Raw genomic sequence first — 21,248 nt, 5'->3', positions numbered from 1 at the left:
GAAATTGTGCCCTATCATTGGTGTCATTGGAAGGAATTTTCCTCATTATTGGTGTCGTTGGGAGGAATTGTGCCCCTTCAATGGGATCAGTGGGGGGGGGGGAGTGTAATTATGCCCCATTGCTCCATATTTGGTATCAGCGAATGAAAATAGTGCCCGAAGGGCCATTCAAGCAAGCAAAGGGCCGCATTTGGCCCCCAGGCCGCAGTTTGGAGACCACCATCACATGATCACTTTGGATCTGGTATGGCTATTAAGGGGAACGCCACACCAGCATTTAAAAAAAAAAAAAGGCATGCCAGACCCTTATCGGAGCATGTAACCTGGCAGGCTGGAGGAAAAAGGGGGGGTGGGCGGCCGAGAGCGCGGGCCACATGCCCTCAATATGGGGAGGGTGCTTTGCTGTTCCCCATGTTGATGGGGACAAGGGCCTCATCCCCCACAACCCTTGCCCGGTGGTTGTGGAGGTCTGTGGGCAGGTTGGTTATCGGAATCTGGAAGCTCCCTTTCACAAGGGGGCCCCAAAGGTTTCGGCCACCGCCCCTACGTGAATAGGTATGGGGTACATTGTAACTATAGACCTGTTAGCTTAACTTCTATAGCTGGGAAGATACTGGAGCGTTTAATAAAAGACCACATCGACGAGTTCTTGCTGAACAAAAACACTTTAAGCAACAGACAACATGGATTCATGAAAGACAGAAGTTGTCAGACAAATCTGATTTCTTTTTATGAGGAGGTAAGTAAAACCTTGGACAGAGGGGTGGCGGTGGACGTGGTATACTTGGATTTTGCAAAAGCATTCGATACAGTTCCCCACACACGGCTCATGTGTAAGGTAAAGTCTACTGGTTTGGAAATATCAGTTTGTAAATGGATAGAAAATTGGCTAGAAGACAGAATTCAGAGAGTAGTGGTTAATGACTCTTACTCTGAATGGTCTAAGGTTATCAGTGGTGTACCCCAAGGTTCAGTGCTGGGACCCTTACTTTTTAACATCTTTATAAATGATATTGGGTCTGGGATCAAAAGTAATATTTCTGTCTTTGCAGATGACACCGAGATATGCAGTGGAATAACGTCTTTACAGGATGTCTCCAATTTACAAGCCGACCTCAATACACTGTCTAATTGGGCGACTATGTGGCAGATGAGGTTTAATGTTGATAAATGTAAAGTTATGCACTTGGGGCCTAAGAATATGCATGCATCATACATGCTAGGGGGAGTACAACTGGGGGAATCCATAGTGGAGAAGGATCTGGGGGTTTTGGTAGACCATAAGCTCAATAACAACATGCAATGCCAAGCTGCTGTTTGCAAAGCGAGCAAAGTCCTTTCTTGTATTAAGAGAGGTATGGACTCCAGAGAAAGAGATATAATTTTGCCCCCCTGTTCAAATCATTAGTAAGACCTCACCTGGAATATGCCGTTCAGTTTTGGGCACCAGTTCTCAAAAAGGATATCGGGGGACTGGAGAAAGTGCAGAGAAGGGCAACCAAACTGATAAGAGGCATGGAGGAGCTCAGCTATGAGGAGAGATTAGAGGAACTAAATTTATTCTCTCTTGAGAAGAGGAGATTAAGGGGGGATATGATCAACATGTTCAAATACATTAGGGGTCCATATAGTGAACTTGGTGTTGAGTTGTTCTCTGTACGGTCAACCCAGAGGACACGGGGGCACTCTTTACGTCTAGAGGAAAAGAGATTTCATCTTCAAGTACGGAAAGGTTTCTTCACAGTTAGAGCTGTGAAAATGTGGAATAGACTCCCGCCAGAGGTGGTTCTGGCCAGTTCAGTAGATTGCTTTAAGAAAGGCTTGGATACTTTCCTGATGGTACATAATGTAACTAGGTACTAACATAGGTAAAGTTGATCCAGGGAAAATCCGATCGCCTATTGGGGGATCAGGAAGGAATTTTTTTCCCCTGCTGTAGCAAATTGGAGCATGCTCTGCTGGGTTTTTTTTCGCCTTCCTCTGGATCAATTGTGGGCATAAAATTGGGTATCTGGATTGTACGATTATTTTTTATTTTATTTATTTGTTTTTAAGGTTGAACTGGATGGACTTGTGTCTTTTTTCAACCTGACTAACTATGTAACTATGTACCCCTACCCATTCACCAAAAAAGTAAAACGACAGGAGACAGTTTTTGATAATTCCTGAAAAAATTGAAAAAACAAAAAGTGTCCCACAATGTAAATCCATCGTCAATCACAGCGTGCAATGGCCCCGAGAGAAAAAAAAACTGAAAAACTCTTCCTCCAAGGAAGGCGTCCCGACTGCCGTTTTTTTCCGCTTTTGACAGCTGTTATATAGAGAATGGCGGGGCCACCTGGTGACATAAACGGGTGACCCCTCCCTTGGCTATATAACGGCTGTCACCGCAAAAAGACAGCAGTCGGCGGGATGCCTCCCATTGAGGCGGAACTTTTTTTTTTTTTTTCCATTTTTTGGGTCTGTCCATGCCATGATTGAAGATGAATGGACACCTTTTTTTTTTTATTTTTATAAAGGAATTTAAAAAATAAATAATTTGACACTTTTTTTTGGTGAATGGATAGGGGTACAATGTACCTGATACCTATTCACATAGGGGGGGGGGCATGATCTGGGATCCCCTTATTAAAGAAGGCTTTCAGATTCTGGTAAGCCCCCCTGCCCGCAGACTCCCCCCCACAAGCAAGGGTTGTGGGGATGATGCCCCAAAGCACCCTCCCCATGTTGAGTGCATGTGGCCTGGTACGGTTCTCTCTCCCCCCCCCCCCCCTTTTCCTGCGACCTGCCAGGTTGCATGTTCGGATAAGTGTCTGGTATGGATTTTGGGGGGGGGGGGGGGGGAGTGGGGTTCCCCTTAAAATCCATACAAGGCATGAAGGACCTGGTATGGAATTTGGGGGTCCCCCACGCCATTTTTTTTTCGCAGTGCTTTCCTTAAAGCGGGAGTAAACCCTGTTTCAAAAAACTCTGAGCATTTCCGGCATGCCGGGAATGTAACTTTCACATTGGTTGTGCTCTCAACCAAACTTTCAAACCATCCAATGGCTGGTGTCATAACTGATCACATGTGCAGCATTATGGCAGTTGAGGAATCATTAGAGGCCAAGATGGCGGCTTCCTTGACTGAAAACGATAGGAGGGTTTACTTCCACTTTAACCACTTCAATAATATAAACTACACTGCCTGCAGTGACTGAATATATAGGCTACACTGAATTTAGACTTCATGTATATATACACTAGACTGTATATATGAAATGCACTGACTGGATATAGACTCTACACTATATATATATATATATATATATATATATATATATATGTATCAAATATACTGCCACTAACTAACCTGCCTTCCTAACCTAGCTCAATCTATCTCCGTCCACAGACTCCACACATTATGAGGCTGCTTAGGTAACGGCCCTGTATATAGTGTAGAGGCGTGGAATTAGTCCCCCTGAACCATGATTGGCCAATTATGACTCAGAGTGTGCTGTGATTGGCCAAAGCATGTAAGCCAGGTGCATGCTTTGCCCAGTCATCAAACAGCAATGCATTATCGGACATTCCGCGGCTCTTTAATTTCTGGCGAACGACCCATATAATGTTCATAGTTAGTCGGGCTGAAAAAAAAAGACACAAGTCCATCTAGTTAAACCATAAAAAGAAATAATAAATAATATCAAACAATCCCATCTACACACACACAATTCTATACCCAGAATCGATCCAGAGGAAGGCGAAAACCCCCAGCAAAGCATGATCCAATTTCCTCCAGCAGGGGGGGAAAAAAAATTCCTTCCTGATCCCCCCCCGAGAGGCAATCGGATTTTCCCCGGATCAACTTTACCTATAAATGTCAGTACCCAATTATATTCTGTACATTTAGGAAATAATCCAGGCCTTTCTTAAAGCAATCCACTAAGCTGGCCAGAACCACCTCTGGAGGGTGTCTATTCCACATTTTCAGCTCTTAGCCCCTGTACACACGGTCGGAGATTTTGCCAACCAAATCCGTCGGATTTTGCCTGTCGGATTGTGTCCGAAACTGTTGCATACACACGGTCGGGCCAAGTTGGCGAAAAATCCGATCTTTCAGAACGCGATGACGTAATTTCGTTACAATGGGACTACATTCAGGCTAGTAGCCAATAGCTTTGATGTAGGAATTTGATCTGAGCATGCGTGGCACTTGGTCCGATCAAAATGCTCTGCACATGATCGGAGTATGTCCGATCGGGCCAGTTGGTCAGGAAATATTTCCAACATGTTGGAAAATTGGGTCGGACGGAGATTCGGACAGAATCAGTCCGATGCATACCACACAGAGTCGGATTATCTGACGACACGGTCCGATAAGACTCATTCCGACAGATTCTCCGACCGTGTGTACAAGGGCTTACTGTGAAGAAACCTTTCCGTATTTGGAGATGAAATCTCTTTTCCTCTCGATGTAAAGAGTGCCCCCTTGTCCTCTGTGTTGACCGTAAAGTGAATAACTCAACACCAAGTTCACTATATGGACCCCTTATATATTTGTACATGTTGATCATATCCCCCCTTAATCTCCTCTTATCAAGAGTGAATAAATTCAGTTCCTCTAATCTTTCCTCATAGCTGAGTTCCTCCATGCCTCTTATCAGTTTGGTTGCCCTTCTCTGCACTTTCTCCAGTTCCCTGATATCCTTTTTGAGAACTGGTGCCCAAAACTGAACTGCATATTCCAGGTGAGGTCTTACTAATGATTTGTACAGATGATATCTCTCTCTCTGGAGTCCATACCTCTCTTATACAGGAAAGGACTTTACTCGCTTTGGAAACCGCAGCTTGGCATTGCATGTTAAACCCCCAGATCCTTCTCCATTATGCATCCCCCCAGATCCTTCTCCATTATGCATCCCCCCAGATCCTTCTCCACTATGCATCCCCCCAGATCCTTCTCCACCACGGATCCCCCCAGTTGTACTCCCCCTAGCATGTATGATGCATATTCTTAGCCCCCAAGTGCAGAACTTTACATTTATCAACATTAAACCTCATCTGCCACATAGTCGCCCAATTAGACAGAGCATTGAGGTCGGCTTGTAAATTGGAGACATCCTGTAAGGACGTTATTCCACTGCATAGCTCGGTGTCATCTGCAAAGACGGAAATGTTACTTTTGATCCCAGACCCAATATCATTTATAAAGATATTAAAAAGTAAGGGTCCCCAGCACTGAACCTTGGGGTACACCACTGATAACCTTACACCATTCAGAGTAAGAATCATTAACCACGACTCTGTGGACTTTACCTTACACATGAGCCGTGTGCAGGGAACTGTGTCAAACGCTTTTGCAAAATCCAAGTATACCACGTCCACAGCCACCCCCCTCTGTCCAAGTATACCACGTCCACAACCACCCCCCTCTGTCCAAGTATACCACGTCCACAACCACCCCCCTCTGTCCAAGTATACCACGTCCACAGCCACCCCCCTCTGTCCAAGTATACCACGTCCACAACCACCCCCCTCTGTCCAAGTATACCACATCCACCCCTACCCCTCTGTCCAAGTATACCACATCCACAGCCACCACTCTGTCCAAGTATTCCACGCCCACTACAACCCCTCTGTCCAAGTCTACCACATCCACATCCACCCCTCTGTTCAAGTATTCCACGCCCACTACAACCCCTCTGTCCAAGTCTACCACATCCACAACCACCCCCTTCTGTCCAAGTATTCCACATCCACTATAACCCCTCTGTCCAAGTCTACCACATCCACAACCACCCCCCTCTGTCCAAGTCTAATACATCCACAACCACCCCTCTGTCCAAGTATACCATGTCCACACCAACCCCTCTGTCCAAGTCTACCACATCCACAACCACCCCCCTCTGTCCAAGTATTCCACATCCACAACCACCCCTCTGTCCAAGTATACCACATCCACAGCCACCACTCTGTCCAAGTCTACCACATCCACATCCACCCCTCTGTTCAAGTATTCCATGCCCACTACAACCCCTCTGTCCAAGTCTACCACATCCACAACCACCCCCTTCTGTCCAAGTATTCCACATCCACTATAACCCCTCTGTCCAAGTCTACCACATCCACAACCACCCCCCTCTGTCCAAGTCTACCACATCCACAACCACCCCCCTCTGTCCAAGTCTAATACATCCACAACCACCCCCCTCTGTCCAAGTATTCCACATCCACAACCACCCCCCTCTGTCCAAGTATTCCACAACCACCCCTCTGTCCAAGTGTACCATGTCCACATCCACCCCTCTGTCCAAGTCTACCACATCCACAACCACCCCCCTCTGTCCAAGTACTCCACATCCACAACCACCCCTCTGTCCAAGTGTACTATGTCCACATCCACCCCTCTGTCCAAGTATTCCATGTCCACAGCCACCACTCTGTCCAAGTATACCACATCCACATGCACCCCTCTGTCCAAGTATACCACATCCACATCCACCCCTCTGTCCAAGTCTACCACATCCACAACCACCCCTCTGTCTAAGTCTAATACATCCACAACCACCCCTCTGTCCAAGTCTAATACATCCACAACCACCCCTCTGTCCAAGTGTACCATGTCCACATCCACCCCTCTGTCCAAGTCTACCACATCCACAACCACCCCCATCTGTCCAAGTATTCCACATCCACAACCACCCCTCTGTCCAAGTGTACCATGTCCACATCCACCCCTCTGTCCAAGTATTCCATGTCCACAGCCACCACTCTGTCCAAGTATACCACATTCACATCCACCCCTCTGTCCAAGTCTACCACATCCACAACCAACCCTCTGTCCAAGTCTAATGCATCCACAACCACCCCTCTGTCCAAGTATTCCACATCCACAACCACCCCTCTGTCCAAGTATACCAGGTCCACATCCACCCCTCTGTCCAAGTATTCCATGTCCACAGCCACCCCTCTGTCCAAGGTTTTACTTACCTCCTCATAAAAAGAAATCAGATTTGTTTGACAACTTCTGTCTTTCATGAATCCATACTGTCTGTTGCTTAAAATATTTTTTTTCCAGCAAGAACTCGTCTATGTGGTCTTTTATTAATCTCTCCAGTATCTTCCCAACTATAGAAGTTAAACTAACAGGTCTATAGTTACTCGGTAAAGACTTTGTTCCCTTTTTAAATATAGGCACCACATTGGCCCTACATCAATCCAGTGGTACCATTCCCTTCATTAACAAGTCCCTAAAAATTAGATACAATGGCTTTGAAATTACAGAGCTCAATTCTTTTAGGATCCGTGGGTCATCTGGTCCAGGTGCTTTATCCACCTTTATATAAATATTTCTGGACCATATCACTTTTGAGCCATTGTGGATCATTTGGGGCTGTGTCAGTAGTGATGGACGAACTTCCGACGGGACGTTTCGCGAACGCGAAACGCGAACGGACACAAACGTTCGCGAAAACGACCGTTCGCCGCGGGCTCCATTGACTTCAATGGGAGGCGAATTTCGCAAACCTTTAGGTCGAATTTGCGGCCACGGGGTAATTATTAGGGGGTAGCACGTAGTCCCACCACCTGGACAATAGCATAATACATGTATGAGGTGAATTTGGGATCGATAACTACAAGCATTTTTTTTTTATTTGGGAAATTGTTCTGACAATTCAGGACTATGGAGCTAATGAAGGCAATGGAGGAGAGGGAAGGTCAGGGACCAGGGTAGGCAAACAAGAGGGTGCAGGAGATACAGAGCACTGACAGCAGCACCGTAATACAGAGCACTGACATCAGCACCGTGACATACAGCGCTGACAGCAGCTCCGTGACATACAGCGCTGACAGCAGCTCCGTGACATACAGCGCTGACAGCAGCTCCGTGACATACAGCGCTGACAGCAGCTCCGTGACATACAGCGCTGACAGCAGCTCCGTGACATACAGCGCTGACAGCAGCACCGTGACATACAGCGCTGACAGCAGCTCCGTGACATACAGCGCTGACAGCAGCTCCGTGACATACAGCGCTGACAGCAGCTCCGTGACATACAGCACTGACAGCAGCTCCGTGACATACAGCGCTGACAGCAGCTCCGTGACATACAGCGCTGACAGCAGCACCGTGACATACAGCGCTGACAGCAGCTCCGTGACATACAGCGCTGACAGCAGCTCCGTGACATACAGCGCTGACAGCAGCTCCGTGACATACAGCGCTGACAGCAGCTCCGTGACATACAGCGCTGACAGCAGCTCCGTGACATACAGCGCTGACAGCAGCTCCGTGACATACAGCGCTGACAGCAGCTCCGTGACATACAGCGCTGACAGCAGCTCCGTGACATACAGCGCTGACAGCAGCTCCGTGACATACAGCGCTGACAGCAGCACCGTAAGCAGCCCCAGGAGGAAGTCAGCACAGCACAGGGATGGTGTGATCCCCTCATAATAAGAACCCCCAGGAGGAAGTCAGCACAGCACAGGGATGGTGGGAGCCCCTCATAATAAGAACACCCAGGAGGAAGTCAGCACAGCACAGGGATGGTGGGAACCCCTCATAATAAGCAGCCCCAGTAGAAATATGACACCGCTCAACCTCTTCAAAGAGGAGGGTAGGGGCATATAGTACGGTGTGCTTTTTTGGGTCAGGGAAGTGAGCCAAATGAATTAAGAAGGTCTGTGTGCTTGATTCCAAAAATTGTTTATAGACATATACATGGTCTACTGATCACATGTGTTGAATTCCTCCGAGATCCATGCCTCATTCATTTTTAGAAATGTGAGGTAGTTAACACTGTGGTGAGCTAGGCGAGTACGCTTATCGGTCACAATCCCCCCTGCTGCGCTGAACGTCCTTTCGGACAGGACACTGGATGAGGGGCAAGCCAACAGTTCGATTGCAAATTGGGCAAGCTCTGGCCAGAGGTCAAGCCTGCCCACCCAGTAGTCTAGGGGTTCATCACTCCTCAGAGCGTCCACATCGGCCGTTAACCCAATGTAGTCGGACACCTGACGGTCTAGGCGTTCCCTGATGCTGGATCCGGATGACACCTGTCGATGGGTCGGCTGAAAGAATGACCTCATATCCGAAGTCACCAACACATCTTCAAACCGGCCTCTTCTTGCAGGCGCTGTTGGATTGGTACCCGCAAATCCTTCTCTGGGAGTGGGAATTGCTCCTCTGCCAGCGCACGCAAAAGCAGAATGCAGCATTTCTCGAAGCAAGGCCTGGAAGTGCTGCATTCTGACAGCCCTCTGCGACGGCGGTAACATTTCCGCCATTTTGTGTTTGTACCGGGGGTCTAAGTACGTTGCCACCCAGTACTGGTCCTTGACCCTCATGCTTTTTATACGGGGGTCCCTATTAAAACACTGGAGCATGAAGGCCCCCATTTGCACTAAAGTGGAAGCGGTGTGGTGGCCTGGCTCCTGCTCATCATCCAGGATAATGTCGTCCTCTTCATTCTCCTCTCCCCATCCTCGCACAACAGGGATCCCAGAAAGGTTTAAAGCATGCTCTTCTTGCTCCTGCTCATCCGCCCCGGCACCATCCTCCTCTGACTCCTCATCAGACTCCTGTTGTTGACTTGTCTCAGATAGAGTAGCCCCCCCTGGGAATTCATCCAGCATTGCGACTTCCTCATCTTCCCGCTCCTGCTCCTCCACAGCCTGATCAATGACACGACGCAATGCACGCTCCAGAAAGAAGGCATAAGGTACCATGTCACTGATGGCGCCATGGCTGCGACTGACCAGTTTGGTGATCTCCTCAAATGGCCGCAGAAGTCTGCATGTGTCGCGCATGAGCAGCCACTGGCGCGGTGAAAAAAAACCCAGCTCCCCAGAACCGTTTCTTTCGCAGAGTTCATACAGGTAGACGTTAACTGCACGTTTCTGCTGGAGCAGCCTATCAAGCATATAGAAGGTTGAGTTCCATCGCGTCGGGCAATCGCAAATAAGACGTCTGACCGGCAGATGGTGTCGCCGCTGAATGTCAGCAAGGCGAGCCATGGCCGTGTAAGATCTTCTGAAATGGGCCGAGATTTTCCTTGCCTGCCGCAAGATGTCCTGGACCCCAGGGTATTTGACAAGGAATCGCTGCACGACCAAGTTTAAGACGTGTGCCATGCACGGCACGTGCGTGATTTTGCCCTGTTTCAATGCGCTAAGCAGATTGGCACCGTTGTCACACACCACTTTACCAACTGTCAAATTGAGCGGTGTTAGCCACTCATCTGCCTGTGAACGCAAAGCTGAAAGGAGTGCCGGGCCAGTGTGGCTCTTTGCTTCCAGGCACAACAGACGCAGCACGGCATGGCAACGTCTCACCTGGCATGTGGAATAGGTTCTGGGGAGCTTGGGCGGTGCAGTGGAAGAGACGCTAGCAGCGGAAAAGGAGGAGGCAGCTGAGGAGGAGAGGGAGGAGGATGGAGTAGGAGGAGGAGAAGAAGAGTCAGGCCTGCATGCAATCCGTGGCGGTAAAACCAAATCTACACGGGTGCCACGGGTTACATGCTTGACGGCCGTCAGAAGGTTCACCCAGTGGGCAGTAAAACTGATATACCTTCCCTGCCCGTGTTTGCTAGACCACGTGTCTGTGGTCAGATGTATCTTGGCACCGACACTGTGTGCCAGAGATACATTCACTTGCCGCTGAACATGGCCATATAGCTCTGGGATGCCCTTCTCTGAGAAATACTTCCTTCCTGGGACCTTCCATTGTGGTGTTCCAATGGCCACAAATTTGCGAAAGGCCTCCGAGTCCACCAGTTTATATGGCAGTAGTTGGCGGGCTATGAGTTCTGACAAGCCAGCCGCCAACCGTTGGGCAAGAGGGTTATCCGGCGTCATCATTTTTTTACGCTCAAACATTAGGCCCACGGAAGCCTGCCTTTTTGCAGAAAAATGTGAGCTTGGCGTGATGGAAGGTGGAGTGGAGGACAATTGTGAGGAGAGAGGAGAAGGAGAAGTAGAAGACGAGGCTGGACGGTGAGAGCCTGCAGTGTGGCTTTGTGTGTTCCGTTGCTCCCACTGGGCTCGGTGATGGCTGCTCATGTGCCTTCTTAAGGCGGTCGTCCCTAGGTGAGTATTGGGCTTACCGCGACTAACGCGTTGACTGCAAAGATTGCAGATGGCAACGCTATTGTCAGCAGCGGACACGTTAAAAAAAGCCCACACTGCGGAGCCATGTGCCGGTGTCCTGGGAGCGCCAGATGTGACCGTACATGGTCGATGACTCGCTCCTGATACATTTGCAGTCTGCTTTGTCCCTGCTGTGCAATGTAAGTCATTGCTGCTTCTCCTCCCTATCTGCTGGTCCATATCTCCCTCTGAACTCCCCTCCTCTTCCTCTCTTGTGGGCACCCACGTGACATCACTAGACACGTCATCATCAACGTCACCTTCCCCACCGCTATAAGTAGAGTAGGCAGCAACACCGGGGACCAACCTCCTCCTTGGGCTGATCTGGGTACTGGCGTCAGACTGCTGAGTAGCGCTTGTTGCTACCTCCTCTTCCTGATCCAATACCAAGAGTGGCTGCGCATCAGAAATGTCCTCTTGATATGGATCGGAAAATAATTCCAGTGACTCAAGCGGAAGGTATGTGGTGGTGGTGGTGGTGGTCGTGTTGTTGGTGGTAGTGTCTTTGGGGGTGCACATAGCAGAGAGTGAAGAAGAGGGTGCAGATCGAGAGGATGAGGAGGGTGCAGAAGAGTAAGGCTGAGCGAGCCACTCAACCAAGTCTGGTGCATCCTTTAAAGTAATTGAACGCACCTTCTGCAACTTCCCACTTTGGCTCAAGCCTGTTGCTCCTGCCCTACCCCTACCACCCCTGCGGAAGGGCCTGCCTCTTCCTCTGCATGTCATTTTTTAAATGACCCTGTGACAAAACTCTTAGTCCCTATACCGCTGAAGGACTGCTGCAGTATAGGTGAGCGGTCAGCAGTGGTGCACGTCAACCCTATCTATTGTGGACCTATAGCGGTCCTTACAGAACAGCAGACTGTACCGCACTCAAGCCTATGTACCGTAGCACCCTATACCAAGTTACCAGTCCTTATAAGAACTTTTGTGGACCAAGCAGGTTGTGTATTAGTGTTTAGCAGACTGTACGTCAGTCCCTATACCGCTGAAGGACTGCTGCAGTATAGGGCAGCGGTCAGCAGTGGTGCACGTCAACCCTATCTATTGTGGACCGATAGCGGTCCTTACAGAACAGCAGACTGTACCGCACTCAAGCCTATGTACCGTAGCACCCTATACCAAGTTACCAGTCCTTATAAGAACTTTTGTGGACCAAGCAGGTTGTGTGTTAGTGTTTAGCAGACTGTGCGTCAGTCCCTATACCGCTGAAGGACTGCTGCAGTATAGGGCAGCGGTCAGCAGTAGTGCACGGCAACCCTATGTATTGTGGACCGATAGCGGTCCTTACAGAACAGCAGACTGTAACGCACTCAGGCCTATGTACCGTAGCACCCTATACCAAGTTACCAGTCCTTATAAGAACTTTTGTGGACCAAGCAGGTTGTGTGTTAGTGATTAGCAGACTGTACGTCAGTCCCTATACCAATGAAGGACTGCTGCAGTATAGGGCAGCGGTCAGCAGTAGTGCACGGCAACCCTATGTATTGTGGACCGATAGCGGTCCTTACAGAACAGCAGACTGTAACGCACTCAGGCCTATGTACCGTAGCACCCTATACCAAGTTACCAGTCCTTATAAAAACTTTTGTGGACCAAGCAGGTTGTGTGTTAGTGTTTAGCAGACTGTGCGTCAGTCCCTATACCGCTGAAGGACTGCTGCAGTATAGGGCAGCGGTCAGCAGTGGTGCACGTCAACCCTATCTATTGTGGACCGATAGCGGTCCTTACAGAACAGCAGACTGTACCGCACTCAAGCCTATGTACCGTAGCACCCTATACCAAGTTACCAGTCCTTATAAGAACTTTTGTGGACCAAGCAGGTTGTGTATTAGTGTTTAGCAGACTGTACGTCAGTCCCTATACCGCTGAAGGACTGCTGCAGTATAGGGCAGCGGTCAGCAGTGGTGCACGTCAACCCTATCTATTGTGGACCGATAGCGGTCCTTACAGAACAGCAGACTGTACCGCACTCAAGCCTATGTACCGTAGCACCCTATACCAAGTTACCAGTCCTTATAAGAACTTTTGTGGAACAAGCAGGTTGTGTGTTAGTGATTAGCAGACTGTACGTCAGTCCCTATACCAATGAAGGACTGCTGCAGTATAGGGCAGCGGTCAGCAGTAGTGCACGGCAACCCTATGTATTGTGGACCGATAGCGGTCCTTACAGAACAGCAGACTGTACTGCACTCAGGCCTATGTACCGTAGCACCCTATACCAAGTTACCAGTCCTTATAAAAACTTTTGTGGACCAAGCAGGTTGTGTGTTAGTGTTTAGCAGACTGTGCGTCAGTCCCTATACCGCTGAAGGACTGCTGCAGTATAGGGCAGCGGTCAGCAGTAGTGCACGGCAACCCTATGTATTGTGGACCGATAGCGGTCCTTACAGAACAGCAGACTGTAACGCACTCAGGCCTATGTACCGTAGCACCCTATACCAAGTTACCAGTCCTTATAAGAACTTTTGTGGACCAAGCAGGTTGTGTGTTAGTGATTAGCAGACTGTACGTCAGTCCCTATACCAATGAAGGACTGCTGCAGTATAGGGCAGCGGTCAGCAGTAGTGCACGGCAACCCTATGTATTGTGGACCGATAGCGGTCCTTACAGAACAGCAGACTGTAACGCACTCAGGCCTATGTACCGTAGCACCCTATACCAAGTTACCAGTCCTTATAAAAACTTTTGTGGACCAAGCAGGTTGTGTGTTAGTGTTTAGCAGACTGTGCGTCAGTCCCTATACCGCTGAAGGACTGCTGCAGTATAGGGCAGCGGTCAGCAGTGGTGCACGTCAACCCTATCTATTGTGGACCGATAGCGGTCCTTACAGAACAGCAGACTGTACCGCACTCAAGCCTATGTACCGTAGCACCCTATACCAAGTTACCAGTCCTTATAAGAACTTTTGTGGACCAAGCAGGTTGTGTATTAGTGTTTAGCAGACTGTACGTCAGTCCCTATACCGCTGAAGGACTGCTGCAGTATAGGGCAGCGGTCAGCAGTGGTGCACGTCAACCCTATCTATTGTGGACCGATAGCGGTCCTTACAGAACAGCAGACTGTACCGCACTCAAGCCTATGTACCGTAGCACCCTATACCAAGTTACCAGTCCTTATAAGAACTTTTGTGGAACAAGCAGGTTGTGTGTTAGTGATTAGCAGACTGTACGTCAGTCCCTATACCAATGAAGGACTGCTGCAGTATAGGGCAGCGGTCAGCAGTAGTGCACGGCAACCCTATGTATTGTGGACCGATAGCGGTCCTTACAGAACAGCAGACTGTAACGCACTCAGGCCTATGTACCGTAGCACCCTATACCAAGTTACCAGTCCTTATAAGAACTTTTGTGGAACAAGCAGGTTGTGTGTTAGTGATTAGCAGACTGTACGTCAGTCCCTATACCAATGAAGGACTGCTGCAGTATAGGGCAGCGGTCAGCAGTAGTGCACGGCAACCCTATGTATTGTGGACCGATAGCGGTCCTTACAGAACAGCAGACTGTAACGCACTCAGGCCTATGTACCGTAGCACCCTATACCAAGTTACCAGTCCTTATAAAAACTTTTGTGGACCAAGCAGGTTGTGTGTTAGTGTTTAGCAGACTGTGCGTCAGTCCCTATACCGCTGAAGGACTGCTGCAGTATAGGGCAGCGGTCAGCAGTAGTGCACGGCAACCCTATGTATTGTGGACCGATAGCGGTCCTTACAGAACAGCAGACTGTACTGCACTCAGGCCTATGTACCGTAGCACCCTATACCAAGTTACCAGTCCTTATAAAAACTTTTGTGGACCAAGCAGGTTGTGTGTTAGTGTTTAGCAGACTGTGCGTCAGTCCCTATACCGCTGAAGGACTGCTGCAGTATAGGGCAGCGGTCAGCAGTAGTGCACGGCAACCCTATGTATTGTGGACCGATAGCGGTCCTTACAGAACAGCAGACTGTAACGCACTCAGGCCTATGTACCGTAGCACCCTATACCAAGTTACCAGTCCTTATAAGAACTTTTGTGGACCAAGCAGGTTGTGTGTTAGTGATTAGCAGACTGTACGTCAGTCCCTATACCAATGAAGGACTGCTGCAGTATAGGGCAGCGGTCAGCAGTAGTGCACGGCAACCCTATGTATTGTGGACCGATAGCGGTCCTTACAGAACAGCAGACTGTACCGCACCCAAGCCTATGTACCGTAGCACCCTAGACAGACCAAGTTACCAGTCCTGATAAAGAGCTTTGTGGAACAAGTGAGTTGTGAATGATTAGCAGACTGCAGCAGAAGGGCAGCAGTCAAGTATAATATTCTTTCTATATTTGGAAGAAAGAATATTATACGTGTACAAGCCTATTACCGTACCACTGATACCAGTCCTGAAAAGAACCTTTGTGGAACTAATAGTAACAGCAAGTCTTTAAAATTATCCTCACTGCCTGACACACTGCTTCCTGCCTGTCCCTATACAAATTGGCAAAAAAGAGTAGGCTGGAACGATTAGCTGGAACAGCTCTTTTGTGGACCTGATAGTAACAGCTAATGATGATGATGATGATGATGATGAAGAAAGACTAATCTGGCTGAGCTGTCCCTAAAATAGCAGCATACAGCGCTCTGTCCCTTTATCTAAACTGACAAAAGAAACTCAGGCTGCTGACCTAACACCTATACCAGTCCTGAAAAGAACTTTTGTGTACCAAATAGCTAGCGTTTTCTCTGTCCCTACTCCACACAGGATCCTTTCCCTACAGTGACAGAAGAAAGAATGTAAAATGGCCACCGGATCGGGTGTATTTATAGGTTAGGGGGAATGTCCAAGTGTCCATGAGCTGTCATGTCTCAATTGGTTGTCCTGTAACACATGATAAACGTGTCACGAAAGGTTAAAGTTCTTGTATACATTAAACACGTAAGTCCGCCGGGGCGAACGACGGAAAAAGGCGTTCGAACCCGCGGACGGCGAAAGTCGGAAATTCGCCGCGAAACGACCGCCGGGCGAACCGTTCGGCCATCACTATGTGTCAGTATTTAATACATTTGCCTTCTCTTTGTCCCCAGTCACCCACTCCAGATTATTTTGTAAAGGGCCTACATGCTCAGACTTGACCTTTTTACTTTTATTATATTTGAAGAATTTTTTGGGGTTTGTCCTACTGTCTTTTGCAATCTGTCGCTCATTTTGAGTTTTTGCATCCTTAATTTCCTTTTTACATATTCTGTTATATTCCTTCTAACATTTAAATGACACTAATGTTCCTTCATTTTTTATATTTTTTAAAAGCTCTTTTCCTATTGTTTATAGCTTTTTTTTAACGTTGCCTGTGAGCCACATAGGTTTTATTTTTAGCCTTTTAACCACTTAAGCGCCGGGCCTCTTTTTGAGATTTGTTGTATACAAGTTAAAAACATTTTTCTTTGCTAGAAAATTACTTCGATTTTTTTTTTTATAATGTTTGGGGGTTCTAACACCTTAGAGAATAAAATGGCGATTGTTGCAATACTTTCTGTCACACCATATTTGTGCAGCGGTCTTACAAGCGCACTTTTTTTTTTTTTTGGAAAAAAATAATTTTTGAATTAAAAAATAAGACAACAGTAAAGTTAGCCCAATTTTTTTTTTATATTGCAAAAGATAATGTTACGCCGAGTAAATTGATACCCAACATCTCCCCTCTCGTGGAATGGTGACAAACTTTTACCCTTAAAAATCTCCATAGGCGACGTTTCATTTTTTTACAGGTTGCATGTTTTGAGTTACAGAGGAGGTCTAGGGCTAGAATTATTGCTCTCGCTCTACCGATCGCGGCGATACCTCACATGTGTGGTTTGAACACCGTTTTCATATGCGGGCGCTACTCACGTATGCGTTCGCTTCTGCAAGCGAGCTTGGTGGGACGGGGCGTGTTTACATTTTTTTTTCTTGTTTATTTTACCTTTTATTTTTTTATTTTTATACTGTTCTTTAAAAAAAAATTAAAAATGGTGTCACTTTTATTTCTATTACAAGTAATGTAAACATTCCTCATTCCTACCGTATTTATCGGCGTATAACACGCACCCCAAGTTTAGGAGGGAATTTTGGGAAAAAACTTTTAGGAGGGAAATTTAAGGAAAAAAAACTTACATTTAAATGCCCATCAATGCAGCCTTATCAGTGTCCATCTGAAGCCTCGTCAGCGTCATTTGCAGCCTGTCCTCATTGCAGCCTTGTCATTGCAGCCTGTCCTCATTGCAGCCTTGTCATGCAGCATGTCCTCATTGCAGCCTTGTCATGCAGTCTGTCCTCATTGCAGCCTCGTCATGCAGCCTGTCCTCATTGCAGCCTTGTCATGCAGCCTGTCCTCATTGCAGCCTCGTCATGCAGCCTGTCCTCATTGCAGCCTTAGTGCATTGTGCGCTTATTTTTTTAAAAATGGCGCCGCCGAGATGTCCTGTGTATCTCGGCGGTGCCCGGAAGTTCTTGGCGGCTTTCGGCCGCTCTCAGACCTTCTCGGCAGCTTTCGGCCACCTCGGCCCTTCTCGGCGGCTTTCGGCCGCCTCGGCCCTTCTCAGCGGCTTTCGGCCGCTCTCGGACCTCGGCGGCTTTTGGCCGCTCTCGGAAGGTCCGAGAGCGGCCGAAAGCCACGAGAAAGGCCGAGGTAGACGAAAGCCGCTGAGAAAGGCCGAGGTGGCCGAAAGCCGCCGAGAAGGTCAGAGAGCGGCCGAAAGCCGCTGAGAAAAGCCGAGGTGGCCCGAAAGCCGCTGAGAAAGGCCGAGGTGGCCGAAAGCCGCAGAGAAAGGCCGAGGTGGCCGAAAGCCGCAGAGAAGGTCCGAGAGCGGCCCTATAACAGCCGAGAAAGGCCGAGGTGGCCGAAAGCCGGCGAGAAGGGCCGAAGGCGGCCGAAAGCCGCGAGAAGGGCTCTGGGTGGCTTTCAGCCGCCCAGATCCCAAAAAATTGTGCGGAAATCGCGGAGTATCGGCGTATAACACGCACCCGTGATTTTCCCCTGATTTTAAGGGGAAAAAAGTGCGTGTTATACGCCGATAAATACGGTAATTGGGGCCTCATTAAACTGGACCACAAAATTTTCCTGTAATAGGTTTATAAATGTTTGCCCTTTAACTGATCCAGCAGTGCCATTACGCCAGTTCATTTCGGGGTAGTTAAAATCCCCCATTATTATCATCGTCCCAGCCCTTGCAGCCCTTTTTCATCTGTGCAAGGAGCTAGGTCTCCACCTCCTCATTAACATTGGGTGGACTATAACAAACCCCAATGGTTAACTTTGAACTACGCACATCTGTATGCAGTTCCACCCATAATGCTTCAGACTCATCACACTCTCCATCAATTAAGTCCTCATTCTCACTCGCTTTGAGATCACTTCTCACATAGAGACAGACCCCTCCACCTTTTCTTTTTACCTTGTCTCTCCGAAAGTGTGCATAGCCAGGAATATTAATATGTTCGGTTCGTTTTCATCCCTAGTCACAGTACATGTTGGCATTCATGGTCCCCTCAATGATCTGTAGCCCCCCCCAGTGCCGGCAGCACTCATGTAGCCCCCAGACCATGACAATCCCACCACCATGCTTGATTGTAGACAAGACACACTTGTCTTTGTCCTCCTCACCTGGTTGCCCCCACACACACTTGTCACCATCTGAACTAAATGTTTATGTTGGTCTCATCAGACAACAGGAGCTGGTTCCAGTAGTCCATGTCCTTAGCCTGCTTGTCTTCAGAAAGCTGTTTGCGGTCTTTCTTGTGCATCATCTTTAGAAGAGGCTTCCTTCTGGGATGACAATTTGATGCAGTGTGCGGCGTATGGTCTGAGCACTGACAGGCTGACCCCCCCACCCCTACAACCTCTGCAGCAATGCTGGCAGCACTCATACGTCTATTTCCCAAAGACAACCTCTGGATATGACGCTGAGCACGTGACCTCAACTTCTTTGGTAGACCATGGTGAGGCCTGTTCTGAGTGGAACCTGTCCTGTTATACCGCTGTATGGTCTTGGCCACCGTGCTACAGCTCAGTTTCAGGGTCTTGGCAATCTTCTTATAGCCTAGGCCATCTTTATGTAGAGCAACAATTCTTTTTTATTTTTTTCAGATCCTCAGAGAGTTCTTTGCCATGAGGTGCCATGTTGAACTTCCAGTGACCAGTATAAGAGAGTGAGAGCGATAAAACCAAATTTAACATACCTGATCCCCATTCACACCTGAGACCTTGTAACACTAATGAGTCACATGACAATGGGGAGGGAAAAATGTCTAATTGGGGACCCAATTTTGGCATTTTCACTTAGGGGTGTACTCACTTTTGTTACCAAACATTAATGGCTGTGTGTTGAGTTATTTTGAGGGGATGGCAAATTTACACTGTTATACAAGCTGTACACTCACTACTTTACATTGTAGACAAGTGTCATTTCTTCAGTGTTGTCACATGAAAGGATAGAAGAAAAGATTTACAAAAATGTGAGGGGTGTACTCACTTTTGTGAGCTACTGTATATCTTTTTATCACTAGAGGGGTCACCAGCAGGAGGAAGGAGGTCCTGATTCCTCTATATAGATCTTTATATCACTAGAGGGGTCACCAGCAGGAGGAAGGAGGTCCTGATTCCTCTTTATAGATCTTTATATCACTAGAGGGGTCACCAGCAGGAGGAAGGAGGTCCTGATTCCTCTATATAGATCTTTATATCAATAGAGGGGTCACCAGCAGGAGGAAGGAGGTCCTGATTCCTCTTTATAGATCTTTATATCACTAGAGGGGTCACCAGCAGGAGGAAGGAGGTCCCATTCCTCTATATAGATCTTTATATCACTAGAGGGGTCACCAGCTGGAGGAAGGAGGTCCTGATTCCTCTATATAGATCTTTATATAACTAGAGGAGTCACCAGCAGGAGGAAGGAGGTCCTGATTCCTCTATATAGATCTTTATATAACTAGAGGAGTCACCAGCAGGAGGAAGGAGGTCCCATTCCTCTATATAGATCTTTATATAACTAGAGGGGTCACCAGCAGGAAGAAGGAGGTCCTGATTCCTCTATATAGATCTTTATATCACTAGAGGGGTCACCAGCTGGAGGAAGGAGGTCCTGATTCCTCTATATAGATCTTTATATAACTAGAGGAGTCACCAGCAGGAGGAAGGAGGTCCCATTCCTCTATATAGATCTTTATATAACTAGAGGGGTCACCAGCAGGAAGAAGGAGGTCCTGATTCCTCTATATAGATCTTTATATCACTAGAGGGGTCACCAGCTGGAGGAAGGAGGTCCTGATTCCTCTATATAGATCTTTATATAACTAGAGGGGTCACCAGCAGGAAGAAGGAGGTCCTGATTCCTCTATATAGATCTTTATATCACTAGAGGGGTCACCAGCAGGAGGAAGGAGGTCCCATTCCTCTATATAGATCTTTAAATCACTAGAGGGGTCACCAGCAGGAGGAAGGAGGTCCCATTCCTCTATATAGATCTTTATATCACTAGAGGGGTCAACAAGGGGAGGAAGGAGGTTATGATTCCTCTATATAGATCTTTATATCACTAGAGGGATCACCAGCAGGAGGAAGGAGATCCTGATTCCTCTATATAGATCTTTATATCACTAGAGGGGTCACCAGCAGGAGGAAGGAGGTCCTGATTCCTCTATATAGATCTTTATATCACTAGAGGGGTCACCAGCAGGAGGAAGGAGGTCCTGATTCCTCTTTATAGATCTTTATATCACTAGAGGGGTCACCAGCAGGAGGAAGGAGGTCCTGATTCCTCTATATAGATCTTTATATCAATAGAGGGATCACCAGCAGGAGGAAGGAGATCCTGATTCCTCTATATAGATCTTTATATCACTAGAGGGATCACCAGCAGGAGGACGGAGATCCTGATTCCTCTATATAGATCTTTATATCACTAGAGGGGTCACCAGCAGGAGGAAGGAGGTCCTGATTCCTCTATATAGATCTTTATATCACTAGAGGGGTCACCAGCAGGAGGAAGGAGGTCCTGATTCCTCTTTATAGATCTTTATATCACTAGAGGGATCACCAGCAGGAGGAAGGAGATCCTGATTCCTCTATATAGATCTTTATATCACTAGAGGGGTCACCAGCAGGAGGAAGGAGGTC

The 21,248-nt window shown here is 47.9% G+C and overlaps 2 protein-coding genes across 4 annotated transcripts in view; one reads left to right on the top strand and one right to left on the bottom strand.

Annotated features, from left to right (window-relative positions):
• Positions 1-21,248, top strand: part of LOC143955614 (uncharacterized) — a 347,615-nt gene that overhangs the window by 88,853 nt on the left and 237,514 nt on the right. The window lies entirely within an intron of this gene.
• Positions 1-21,248, bottom strand: part of LOC143955619 (uncharacterized) — a 106,269-nt gene that overhangs the window by 70,134 nt on the left and 14,887 nt on the right. The gene's annotated exons all lie outside the window — the stretch shown is intronic.

This window comes from Lithobates pipiens, unplaced genomic scaffold (genome assembly GCF_037356315.1).
Source record: "Lithobates pipiens isolate NorthernLeopardFrog02 unplaced genomic scaffold, aLitPip1_a1.2 Scaffold_35, whole genome shotgun sequence".
Taxonomy (NCBI): domain Eukaryota; kingdom Metazoa; phylum Chordata; class Amphibia; order Anura; family Ranidae; genus Lithobates; species Lithobates pipiens.
This window is presented reverse-complemented; position numbering and strand designations above follow the sequence as displayed.